This window comes from Amblyomma americanum, chromosome 5 (assembly GCF_052857255.1).
Source record: "Amblyomma americanum isolate KBUSLIRL-KWMA chromosome 5, ASM5285725v1, whole genome shotgun sequence".
Taxonomy (NCBI): domain Eukaryota; kingdom Metazoa; phylum Arthropoda; class Arachnida; order Ixodida; family Ixodidae; genus Amblyomma; species Amblyomma americanum.
The window spans coordinates 52,339,017-52,350,616 of NC_135501.1; the positions used below are offsets into that span (position 1 = coordinate 52,339,017).

General features: G+C 55.9%; 1 pseudogene; it reads right to left on the reverse strand.

Moving 5' to 3' along the window:
• Positions 1 to 1,534: 1,534 nt before the first annotated feature.
• LOC144133875 (uncharacterized) lies at positions 1,535 to 11,351 on the reverse strand (annotated as a pseudogene).
• Between the last annotated feature and the right edge of the window lie 249 nt (positions 11,352 to 11,600).

Genomic DNA, 11,600 nt, shown 5'->3' on the forward strand with positions numbered 1-11,600 from the left:
ATGCGCTCTTTAAATAAGCTTGGTTAAATGCTAGGTGGGCTGCTCATTACAGCAGCGCATTGGTGGTACCTGCTGCTCGGGCGCTCCCGACCAGGGCCTTTTGGCTCGCCAGGTCTGAGCAGCCGAGCAGGGGCGACTCCCAGTCCTCCCGAGTAGGATTGGGGATAGGGGGAAGATGCGGAGTTGATTGGCATGCCCACACCATGTGGTAAATGTCTGAAGACTTTTCCCTGCAGTGCGGGCACTCCCCTGTGCACGCAGGGTCGAAATGTTCGATTACTGCCAGGCACAGAAGTGTTTTAGTATAAATGCGAAGGAGTAAGTGTTCCTCCGCCTTCGTGAGGCCTTGCAGGGGTTAGGAAAGATTACGTGACCGAGTTGGTAATACAGGATGAATTCCTTGAAGGTAAAAGCCGGATTAAGATTGGAGTCCGCATCGGTGAGAGGCGAGGGTGATGCTCGGAGAGTGAGCGCACGGGCAGCGGCGTCGGCCGCTTCGTTGCCTTCGAGACCCGTGTGCGCGGGAGTCCATACTATTGTGCGGGACGCGGGAGCCCCGAGATAATTACTATGTTGAAGAATTCGGTATGCCAAAGAGGGAATAAAGCCCCTCTCGATGTTCCTGCAATCCCCCCGCGAGTCGGTAACGATGACCCGTGAGTCCTGATCGGCGGCGGCGAGCGCGATTGCCACCTCTTCCGCATGAGTAATGCCTTGAACTTTGAACGTAAGAGTGTTAACTGCGGTGTTTTGGTGCACGACTGCGGCTGTGTACACAGCCCCTATGATCTGGGCCGGTGGCGCCCACGTAAAATACTCCGTGTTTGTTTCCATAGTAGCGTGCCAAGGCTTCCGCCCGCGCGAGGCGCCGGCCACTATGGTCGTCTCGTGTCATGTTGGCCGGAAGAGGGCGTACGTGCAGGGCGTATTTCCAGATTTCGGGGATGCGCACGCGCTCTTCCGTTAGTGTTGGATGGTGGATGTGAAGTCGTGCAAGCAGGCGGTGACCCGACGGCGTCTTTGAGAGTCTTGTGTAGTGGTTTGTCAAGTGTGCTTCTCGGAGCTCCACGAAGGTGTTGACCATCCCCAGGCCTAGGAGGCGCTGCTTCGACGTGGTGACCGGGAGGTCAAGAGCACGCTTGTAAGTCTTACGGAGAACCACCTCAAGGGCTTTTTCGTCACATTTGCGAAGGTGGAGGTAAGGAGTCGAGTACAAGAATCGACAGGTTACGAATGCGTGCGCCAGCCGCAAGGCATCTTTGCACCGTAACCCGCCGCGGCTATTGGAAACCCGGGGGATCATGCGGCCCACCTGGTCCCCCACCTTGCGCAATTTGGCCAGTGTTGTGTCGACACGGTGGTGTTTATTGATAAAGAGACTCAGTACTCTGATCTCAGCGTGTTCTGGGTTGGGTCCGCTCGCTAGGGACAGTTCGATTTTGGTAGTGCACTTCGTCGAGGGTCGAATGTGCACAAATTTCTATTTGGCCGGGGAGAATTCAAGGCCACAGCGGCGGGCATAAGCGTCCACAATCTACGCCGCTTGCTGCAGGTTGGCTGCAATGTCTCCTACCGATCCGTGCTTAGCCGAGATGGTGATGTCGGCATATAGCGCGTGCTGTATGCCCTCGACACTTTCCAACTGCGGCGGAAGTTTCATCATTGCCAAATTGAATAGTAGAGGTGAGAGGACCGCGCCCTGCGGGGTACCTCTCGTACCTAATTGGTAGGGGCCGTGTTCTTCATCTTGTATCCGTATATACGATTGCCGGTCGGAGAGAAATTGCCTAATGTACTGAAACGTGTTATATCCACAGTTGGTTTGGGAGAGGTGCGCCAGAATTATGTCGTGTGTTATATTGTCGAAAGCCCCCTTAAAATCGAGGGCGAGTACTACCTTGTCATTAAGGGGGTCTTCCACGGGATTCAGAATTTCGCGGTCTAGTTGAAGCAGGACATCCTGCGCGGACCGGTTCGGGTGGAACCCGAACATGGTGTCTGCAAATACATTTTGGTTTTCCAAAAACTCGGACAGCCTGTCTCGCACCATAGTCTCCATCAGCTTTCCCGCACAAGACGTGAGGGAGATGGGGCGAAGGTGGTCCGTGTTTATGGTTTTGCAGGCTTTAGGAATGAAGGTGACCAGGGCGGTCTTCCATTCGATTAAGAGGGGTGCCTCACCTTAATATAATAATAATTGGTTTTTGGGGAAAGTAAATGGCGCAGTATCTGTCTCATATATCGTTGGACACCTGAACCGCGCCGTAAGGGAAGGGATAAAGGAGGGAGTGAAAGAAGAAAGGAAGAAGAGGTGCCGTAGTGGAGGGCTCTGGAATAATTTCGACCACCTGGGGATTTTTAACTTGCACTGACATCGCACAGCACACGGGCGCCTTAGCGTTTTTGAGTTTATATATCCAAAGAGTGTCTCGTAGGCCGGGTCGGGAAGGTTGGCAAGTAATTTCACAGTTATTTTGTCTCTTCCCGAGACCATTCCTCGTTTCATTTTACTCAAGGCCGCCTTAAGGTCATGGAGTCGGAACGGTTGATCCATCTCCGCGTTCATGGAACCTGCATACGGGTACGCTGGCCTTCGGGGGTCCTTTTGGACGCAGAAGTATTGATCGCGTAGTTTCCATGCTAATTTAGACGTATCTCTGTCGAAGCTATGGATAGCCCGTTGGAGATGTTTTTGTGTCTCGGCTCTGGTTTTAGTCGGATCGATCAAGGCGCGAAAGAGACACCAAGGGCTCCGGCTAGACATATGTCTTGCGGCCGTGTTGCACCGGTCCACCCAATTCGAGTCGGCGAGCTGTGCAGCGTAATCAGCCGATCGCTGGGTGAGCTCGGCGATGCGAATTTTGAGCTTCCGATTATGTTTTTGACGGCGCCATCTGCGGACGAGGCTGAGCCGCGCCTCCCAGATGTGCAGGAGGTGGTTGTCCACCTTCGTCGTGGCCTCCGATAGTTGAACTTGAGTTTCTACCGGACGAAGGTGTGTAACCAATTCTTGTGACCACGCGTGGTAGCCTTGTTCGTGAATAGAGGCCGAATTAGTGTAGGTTTGCCGGAACTTTGTCCAGTCGGGTAGGCGTGCTTGGGCGTGGGATCTTGCCAGTGGTTTGGTTCTGACGCTGGTGTTGAGTATGCAGTGGTCACTGCCGAGGGTATCCTCGGTGTTGGCCCATTCTGCGAGTGTTATGTTTTTGGTGAACGTAAGGTCCGGACACGTGTTCCGAGTCACGGAGTTACCCACCCGCGTTGGATGTGCAGGGTCGGTGTGAACGGTCAGGCCCAGCGCGGACGCAAGTTCCGCTAGCTTGCGGCTGCGCTTATCTTCACGCACGTACCCCCAGAGTGTGCTTTGTGCGTTGAAGTCGCCCACAATCACCAGGGGGTCACTGCCCGCAGCCTTCAGGGCGCGACTGAAGAGGGCTCCGAAAGTTACATTTTTTATCTTGGGAGAACAATAGATGTTAAGTATATGTAAGGGTGCGTTTTTTTTTCTTAAGCGGAAGAAGAGTGACCATCACATAGGAATATGCAGCATTGAGGTCTAAATCAACCAAGTTGGCTGTATAATTTTCGTGCACGCAGATACATGAAGACGGGTACTGCTGGACCGTCACATAATTTGTAAGGGTTGCGCCGCTACCTGGCTCCTGGAGGGCAACCACCGCAGGAAGTGAATCGGATGTTACAGGAAAAGCCGGAGGTTCGCCCGCTTGGCACGGGAACGGAACCCGCGGCAGTTCCACTGGGTAATTAGGATGAGGATGGAGGAATTGGTATGTGGAGAGCGCCTAATTTGAGGCCTGTCCGCCATGGTCAGTTAGGTGAGGTCGATTGTAGGGACGCTGCTCCGGAGCCAGCACTCGCGGTAAGGGGGCCATCCTCTATTGCGGAGAGCGAGTCGCTGTCGTCGTCTTCTGCTAAAGTTTCCATGGCGCGACGCATTTTGTGATAGCGGCCAGACACGCCTTTGATTAGACCGCCGACTCGTCGCATGCCACGCGAAGATTGTGCGATGTGCTGTGCGACTATTGTGGGTACAATTTCGGTCATTTTGGCGATCGCGGAGGTGACTGCCGCGGAAATTTGACTTTCTAGGGCATTGAAACGGGCGTCCATGCGGGCCTCTAGACGGGCCTCAAGGGCCGCATCCGCGTTCAGTGCTGCGTTCAGTGCCGCGTGCTCACTCTCCATTGCCTCGGTAGCGGGGCGAGAGGGGGGAGTGATACGCTGTTTTGATTGCGATTCTAGGAGCGCAGTTTTCTCGAGCAGCATCTCAATTCTGCCCTCAAGAGCTGCTATTTTGGTTTGCTCGGCACTGCGCGCCGCATGGGGGCAGGAATGAGGGGAGGAGGAGGAGGAGGAGGAGGAGGAGGAAAACTTTTATTTCTATTTACAGTGAGAGGTCGATGGGGCGAGCCGGAAGGGCCCGTCCCTTACAAACACTAGGAGGGAGCCCTAGTCCGGGATCCCTGTAGCTTCCGCAGCGGCTCGGGCTCTAGCTACCAATGCCTGTTGGGCATGGAGTTCGGAGCAGCCGCGCAGGGCAGCTTCCCAGGCCTCTCGAGTGGGGTGGAGGTGGGGTGGGTAGGCAGGATTGGAAGGGCATGCCCACACCATGTGGTAGGTGTCCGAAAACTCCTCCTCACAGTGTGGGCACGCGCCCGAGAAAGAAGAATTGAAGTGCTTAAGTACTGCCGGGCACAGTACAGTATTGGTATAGAGGCGGAGAAGCCAGCGCTCCTCCACCCTGGTGAGGCCTTTACAGGGAGGGGGATAGAGACCATGAAAATTTTGATAAAGAGAGGTGATCTCTTTAAAGGTGATGGCCGGATTGAAATTGAATTCCGGATCAGGCTGCGGATGAGGCGACGCCCGGTGAGTAAGCGCGCGGGCGGCAGCGTCGGCTGCCTCGTTCCCCTCAAGACCCGCATGAGCCGGAGCCCACACGATGGTACGATGGGTCGGAAACCCTGTGTAATCGCATGCGTGGAGAATTTTGAAAGCACGGTCTGGAATGTACCCTTGCTCAATAATGCGGCAGGCGCCCCTGGAGTCCGTAATAATGACTCGGGACTCTGGATCTGCGGCGGCCAGTGCAATGGCGATCTCTTCCGCAAATGTAATGTTTGGGGCACGGAAAGTAAGGCCCTGAACTGTAGTGTTTTGGTGGATGACGGCCGCCGTGTACCAACCCCCATGGTGTGGGCCGGCCGCATCCACATAGAAGACACCTGGCTTGTGGCCATATTGTTGAGAAATAGCCTCCGCCCGCGCGAGACGGCGACCATCATGGGTGTCTGCAGTCATGTTCTTCGGAAGGGGTCGCACCTGGAGTGCAAAGCGCCAGGCTTCAGGGATGCGGACCCGTTCTTCTGTATGTGTTGCGTAGGAAATGTGTAAGCGGGTTAGAAGGCGGCTCCCCGCAGGTGTTTTGCTTAGGCGCAAGTATTGATTGTTAAGATGAGCTTCTCGTAACTCCCCAAAGGTGTTGGTCATCCCCAGACCGAGGAGACGCTTGTTGGACGTCGTTATGGGGAGGTCGAGCGCTCTCTTATAAATCTTGCGGAGAACTACCTCTAAGGCATTCTCATCGCATTTGCGTAGGTGGAGGTAGGGAGCCGAATATAAAATCCGGCTGGTCACGAATGCATTGGCCAGCCGCAGGGCATCTTTGCATCGTAGTCCCCCCCTTTTATTGGACACCCGGCGGAGCATCCGACCCACCTGGTCCCCCACCTTACGTAACTTGTTTAGGGTAGTGCCTATCTTGCGCCTATGATGAATGAAAAGCCCCAGTACCCGGATCTCCGCGTGTTCAGGTATCGGTCCGCTAAGTAGGGAAAGGGCAATTTTGGTTGTGCACTTTGAGTTGGGGCGTATGTGCACAAATTCAGATTTGCTCGGGGAGCATTCAAGACCACAGCGACGAGCGTATTCGTCCACTATAGCTGCCGCTTGTTGCAGGTTGGTCTCGATGTCTCCAACCGATTGTTGTGTTGCCCAGAGGGTGATGTCGTCCGCATACAGAGCGTGCTGCACACCGGCGACCTCCGCCAGCTGGGTAGGGAGCTTCATCATGGCCAGATTAAATAGTAATGGCGAGAGGACAGCTCCCTGTGGGGTCCCTCGTGTACCAAGTTGATATGGGCCATATTCTGTGTCTTGTAGCCGGATATAGGATTGGCGATCTGTAAGGAATTGTTTGATATAATTGAAAGTATTGCGCCCACAATGTGTTTGCGACAAGTGGGATAGGATGATCTCGTGGGTCACATTGTCGAAAGCCCCCCGCAGGTCAAGTGCGACGACTACTTTATCATTGCTGGGGTGCTCGACGGGGTCGAGAATCTCCTTGTGAAGTTGCAACAGGACATCTTGTGCGGACCGGTGTGGGCGGAAACCGTACATGGTGTCTGCGAAAATGTTTTGTTGTTCCAGGAAAGCCGACAATCTGTCGCGGACCATAGTCTCCATCAGCTTCCCCACACACGAAGTGAGGGAGATGGGCCGGAGGTTGTCGGTGTTAATGGCTTTACCTGGCTTGGGAATGAAAGTTACTAGTGCCGTTTTCCAATCTATGGGGAGTGGTGTGCTTCCAATCCAGATAGTGTTGAAGTAATCGAGGAGAGTTTCGTAGGCGGGATCTGGGAGGTTGGCAATAAGCTTCACCGTCACCTTGTCCCGGCCTGGTGCTGTACCTCGCTTCATTTTAGCCAGGGCTGCTTTTAGGTCATGGAGCTGGAACGGTTGATCCAAATTCGCGTTCTCGGAACCGGCATACGAGTACGCCTGACCACGGGGATCCTGGTGTATACTCAAATATTGGCCGCGGAGCGCATCGGCCAGTTTGGCCGTGTCTCCAGTGAAGTTATGTATAGCACTTTGAAGCTATTTTTGTGTCTCAGTACGGGTTTGTGCCGGATCAATAAGAGCGCGGAAGAGGCGCCACGTACTCCGACTCGACATTTGCCGAGCTGCAGTGTTGCATCGGTGCACCCAATTGGAGTCGGCGAGTTGGGCCGCGTATTGTGCCGCCTGTTGGGTGATATCCGCAATTCGAATTTTGAGTTTCCGATTGTGTTTTTGACGACGCCAGCGGCGGACTAGGCTGTGTCGTGCCTCCCAGAGGTGGAGGAGGTGGTTATCCACCGCCGGGCTCGCCTCTGAGAGTTGAACATTTTGCTCGACTGATTTCAAGTGGGATACTAGGTGTTGGGACCACGTTGAGTATCCTTGGTCCATTATCGATTGAGGATTGGTGTAACTGTTCCTAAATGTGGTCCAGTCGGGTAGTTTTGCATTGGCCTGTGGTCTTGTGAGTGGCTTGGTATGGATTGTAGTGGTAATTATGCAGTGGTCACTACCGAGGGATTCCTCGGTGTTCCTCCAATCTGCATAGCGAATATTTTTCGTAAAGGTGAGGTCCGGACACGTATCGCGTGTAACGGAGTTACCTATACGAGTGGGTTGCGCGGGATCCGTGTGAAGAGTAAGGCCCAGTGTGGAAACAAGCTCCGCCAACTTGCGTCCGCGTTTCTCTTCACGTGTGTACCCCCATAAGGTGCTGGGAGCATTAAAGTCCCCAACGATTATGAGGGGATCCCGATTCGCGACCTTCAAAGCCCGGCTGAAGATATCTGCGAATGTAACATTTGATAGCTTTGGGGGACAGTAAATGTTGAGTATGTGCAATGGGGGGTCCTGTTTGCGTAGCGGAAGGATCGTCACCATTACATAGGAGAAAGTAGCGCTAAGATCCAGGTCAACCTGGGAGGCCGTGTAATTTTTATGTACGCAGAGGCAGCTATGCGCATCCTGCTGGTACACCGTGTAACTGGCAAGGGTGGCGCCATTTCCTGGCTCCTGAAGGGCCACCACAGCAGGTAATTCTGGGAACGTTGTAAGGAAAAGGCGTAGATCGGCTCGCTTTGTGCGTGCCTTGAATCCGCGACAGTTCCACTGTACAATTTGAATAGGGATCGAATTGCTTCGCGGATGCTTCCTATTTCTAGGGGCGCCCGCCATGATCAAGGGTAGAGTTGTGAGTTTGGAGAGAGGAGGCTTGAGAGCCAGTGGCTCCAAAGAGAGGAGCGTTCTCTGTACTGAGGATGGCACAGGGGACGTCTTCTTCTTCTCCGGCGATTCGACGCCTAGACGCTTTGAGCTGCCGGCCTGCGGAGGTTTTGAGCGGGCCAGCGCGCTTGGGAGCGCGGGTGAGTTGAGCGAACTGAGCGGTTATGAGGTTCGGGATAGATGCCGCAAGGTGGCTAATTTTGTTGAGTGCCGCCGTGTGGCATTGATTTGCGCTTCCAATGCGGATATTCTGTTGTTAACTTGAGTTTCGAGCGCGCTCACTCTCGCCTCGAGTGCCGTGAGGGCATGCGCAGCCTGTCCTGAAGGGGTTGCGTCGCTTTCCATTGCCTCTGCTGCGGGTGAGGCAGAGGTGTGGTTGGGGGAATTTTGGCGGGCCTCCGCTATTGCGAGGCGCTTTTGAAAATTTGCAACCTGCTCGCGGAGAGCAGATATTTCTTTTTGTTCGGCAGAGATTGGCCGTTGTTGGGATTGGGAAGGGGGAGCGAAGGGAGAAGCTGCCCTGCCGGCGCCGCTCACCTGGGAGTGTTGCTTGACAACGTTTGCCCACGTCTTGGAGCCGCCGTTTTGGGGAGGTCCGAGGGGCTTCGCTGCACCGGCTTGAGGCGGCGGTGGCGCAGCTGGAGGTTTCCCTTGGCTCCCAGCAGAGGAATTCACAGGCTGGTCCATGGCTTGGTCGGCAGCCTTGGCCTTCAGCTTGTCCGGGCGACGCTTGCCACGCTTGCGTCGGTTTCGCTTCGATTTACGCCCGCGCTCGGCCTGCGTGGGCTGGATAGCGCGATATTTAGCAGTACACGCTGGGCCCCCCGTGGCATGGGCCGCGCCGCACATTGAACACTTTGGGTTGCACTGGTGAGGGGCCCGCACCCCCTCAACGAGTAGAGCCTGCTGTCCGCACAGGCCGCACCGGTCCAGCCTCTGGCCGGGGCAGGCGTCCACGCGGTGGCCGACCACACCGCAATGTCGGCAGGCTGGAATGGTTCGCTGGTAAGGCCTAACTTGTACAAGCTCCGAGTCGTAGTGCACGAAACGTGGCTTCTCTGTTCCGGCGAAAGTCAGTCTCGCTTTGTTGGATGTCCCAAATTTTCGCACTTCCACGATGGTGCCGAAGCGCCATTGGAGCCTAGTACGGAGCGAGTCCGTAGTTTCAGAGTTACGGACGGTAATGACGCCGTAGCAGACGTCCTTGTCGTCTTGGCGCAGGTGCCCCACAAGGGGGCCTTCCCGTCGGGTCCATTAAGTTCAAATTCGCCGATGATACGGTCGGCTAGCTCAGGTTTCGCAGTGTGAACAATAATGAGGTTTTGTTCTCTTACCGGTATTATGGTAAGATCTGTTGCGGGTTGCGCGCCCAGGAGAGCCGTGAACGCCCGGCCGTAGCCGGTCTCCTGGAAAGTCTCGTACAACGAGACGCGGGTCCGGGGCTTGATGACGACGACGTAGTCGTCTGGAGCAGGCTTGGGAATAACAGGCGGTTTCCACTTCGTGAGCAGTCGCCGACTGCGGCCCGCCGCGCGCGGGGCGGGTGACTGCTGGTTTCCGGCGTGAACGCCGGCCGCGTCGACGGACGCCGGCTTTAAGGCTTGGTCTTGCGCTCGGCGCAGCACTGCGGCGTTCAACGCGGCGCTGCGAAATCTTGCCGAATCTGGGCCTCCGGGTGCCGCTGGGGTAACCGTTGCCGAAACTGGGCCTTCGGTTTCCGCTGGGTTAACCGTTGTCCAGTGCATGTTCTCGGGGTCGTAGCCTCGGCAGGAGATTTGCGTAGGAGCCATACTGGCGTCAGTGGCCAGAGGCCCCGATGTGCCGGGTACCGGTTCGGCCGTTAGGCCTAGCCGCGCCACCGGCCCGATCGGGCCATGTGTTGCCCGAAAAGGGGGTTTAACCGGGCCCACCTTGGAAAAAACTGGTGTCCAGATGTTCCCGACAGCTTTCGGTGCACGTTGGGGATGATCTTGTTAGGGTCAGGCGGAAACTTCCGCTGCTCCGGCTGAAAAATCGCCGGAGCCGACGACCAGCGCGTCTGACTCCCCGTGCGAACGCGCGCGTTCCCGCCGGGAGGAGGAGGCAGCCCTGTCCGTACCGCTCACCTGCATTCCATGTTTCACGGCGTTGACCCAGGCCCTGGTCTGGTCGTGTAGTGGCGTTGTCGACAGCTTTCGAGTGTCGCCGTGTAGTGGCGGCTGCGTCGACGGGCGCTTGCCGGCTCCTCCGGTGGGTATCCCCGGCTTCTCGGTGTTGTCCCGGCTTGGTAACTCACCGGGACAGTCAAGATGGCGGCTCTTCTTCTTGGCAGCAATTTTCTTTGTGGTGGTCATCTTGTGCTTGCGGAATTTTGCCGCACACTCCCGCGAATTAGTGGCGTGTGCACCGGCACAAACCGAGCACCGCGGCACACATTCGTGAGGGGCCCGCACCCCCTCCTGAAGCGGAGCCTCTTGCCCACACAGACCGCACGTGTTCGGCTGCGTGTTGGGAAAAGCATCCACTCGGTGGCCAACGGCCCCACACAGGCCGCAGGCCGGGATCGTACGGTATTAGTTTTGCATAGGGATGAGCATGTTCTCGTAGTGCACAAAACGGGGTTTTTCTCTCCCGGCGAAGGTGATGCGAGCTTTGTTAGAGGAGCAGAATTTCCTAACCTCGGCAATGGTGCCTGCCTTCCACTACACCTGCTTCCGAAACGATTCAGTAGTGTCCGAGTTGCTGACGGTGATGACGCCGTGGCAGACATCGCCTCCGTCTTGTCGAAGGTATCCGTGGAGTAGAATATTCCCATGCTCGGTGTTAATGGAGATATCCCCGAGAAGCCGATCAGCCGCCGCCGGGTTCGGGGTGTAAATCACAATGAGGTTTTGTTCGCGGGATGGTAGAACCGTAACAGACCTTGCTACCTCGGGCACGAGGTAGGCCGTAATGGCGGCGCCGTAGCGATTCTCTGAAAAGGCTTGGTGTAGCGACATATGTTTGCATGGCTTGAGCACAACCACGAAGTCGTCTGGTCCCGGTCTTGGGAGTCGGCGAGGCTTCCACTTAGGACGGGCCTTGCCTTTGATTCCTGCAGCGTGCGAGGCAGGAGGCTGCGTCTTGCCAGCCGGTATGCCGGAGGCTGGGGCAGCGATGGACGCCGCAAGCTTGGCTTGAACGATCGAGCGGCGCGCGACCGCTTCGTTGAGAGATTGGTGCCGAAATTTCAGAACAGAAGCGGAGTAGTCCCCTTTCGATGTTGAAACTGTGGTCCAGATCATGCCGTCGGGATCGTCACCTCGCGAATGATGCAGGGTCAGCCATTTTACCTTGGGAGACCGGTTCCACGCGGCCGCGCGTCGGCGTGGAACGCCGACGCCGTTCGGCCAAACTGCGCCGCGCGGGTGTACATCGGCCGTAGAATTAGTAAACTTGGGCCCACCTGGCGAAATTTGGTGTCCACGTAATCCAGATTGCTTGCTGCGTTGAAAGGCGTCGGTTTTGTAGGGGTGAAGAAGATTTAGCCGTGG